Raw genomic sequence first — 1,416 nt, 5'->3', positions numbered from 1 at the left:
TGCAGTAATAGCAGAAAGGTCAGTTACCTGGTGAACTCCTGCACTTTTTCGTTGGTTGTTCCTTTCAGATTGAGGATGATAACTGCTCGCAGCCATTTCCTCCAACAACTCATATCCTTCTTCCACAGTTTTTCTCAATAAGTTCCCACACGCAGCAGCATCTATCATAGTACGGTTAGGAGTAAGCAAACCATAATAAAATTTTTTAACGACTAACCCAAGTGGTAATTCGTGATGTGGGCATCTTCGTAATATATCCTTGAAGCGTTCCCATGCCTCATATAAAGACTCCTGATCGAATTGAGCAAATGTGGTAATGTCTGCCCGCAGCTTCATAGTCTTTGATGGAGGAAAGTATTTAATGAGAAATGCTTTCGCCATGTCTTCCCATGTACTGATCGAACCTACAGGGAAACAATTTAGCCATGCTTTAGCTTTATCACGTAAAGAGAAAGGAAACAACCGCAATCTAACAGCATCATCAGAAACTCCATTGAATTTAAAAGTATCGCAAATTTCAAGAAAATATGCGATGTGCGTGTTTGGGTCATCTACTACAGTTCCTTCAAATTGGACTGTCTTCTGAATCATCTGGATTATAACTTGCTTGATTTCAAAGTGATTTGCCCGCACGATAGGCCTCACAACGCTAGGGCGTGCACCCTCCAAAGAAGGCTGGGCATACTCTAGCATCGGTATGCGGCGTTGCATCTCAACTTGTCTATTTTCACGCTGTTCCTCCTCACGTTCTTGCTCGTTTCTCTCCATCAATTCTTTAAGTCTCTGTTGTTGTCTTCTCCTGCGGAAAGTTCTTTCAATTTCAGGATCGAATTCAAGCTCCACGTCAAGTGACTTTGGCATGCAATAGACAAGATATCAGGAATAAAATATGGAGTTTTAGCTCAAGAAAAATAAAATAATGCTAAAGAAAATAACTAAAAATAAAATTGTAGATTAACAGTCCCTGGCAACGGCGCCAAAAACTTGATCGAGCAAAACTTGCACTATGGAATCCTCAATAAAAATATGATTTTGTATGCTCAAAATTAATCGCAAGTGCACGATGTCAAGTAATAGTATAGTGTACGTGAGTACGAGTATCGTTCCACTTGAGACTGTATTTAACAATTATTATTTTCAGTTATTGAACATTTAGAAACGAAAATTGATTTGATTGTTTTAACACTACTGTTCTTAAATAATTAAACAGATAATAACGGATTCAAAGCTAAATTAATAATCAGAGATAGTATCCAAAATGGTTGAATAAAATTCAATAAGAAATTGAATTGTTGGGAATTTTGGTTCACCTACCCCTCGTTAATTAATTAATTCTCTCGAAAGTGATTAAATGCTTCCGACAGGATTTACTATTCAATTGAACACACTCTCTCGAGCTATGCCAAACTAATTCGA

At 37.6% G+C, this 1,416-nt stretch overlaps 1 non-coding gene across 1 annotated transcript; it reads left to right on the top strand.

Moving 5' to 3' along the window:
• Positions 1–226: 226 nt before the first annotated feature.
• Positions 227–332, top strand: LOC140817605 (small nucleolar RNA R71). Its single transcript, XR_012114819.1, has one exon. It is a non-coding gene; the product is annotated as a small nucleolar RNA R71 (small nucleolar RNA).
• Positions 333–1,416: the final 1,084 nt, after the last annotated feature.

The sequence above is a fragment of the Primulina eburnea genome, chromosome 16 (assembly GCF_022965805.1).
Source record: "Primulina eburnea isolate SZY01 chromosome 16, ASM2296580v1, whole genome shotgun sequence".
Classification (NCBI taxonomy): Eukaryota; Viridiplantae; Streptophyta; class Magnoliopsida; order Lamiales; family Gesneriaceae; genus Primulina; species Primulina eburnea.
The sequence above is the reverse complement of the archived record's forward strand: the minus strand, read 5'-3'. Positions and strand labels throughout refer to the sequence as shown.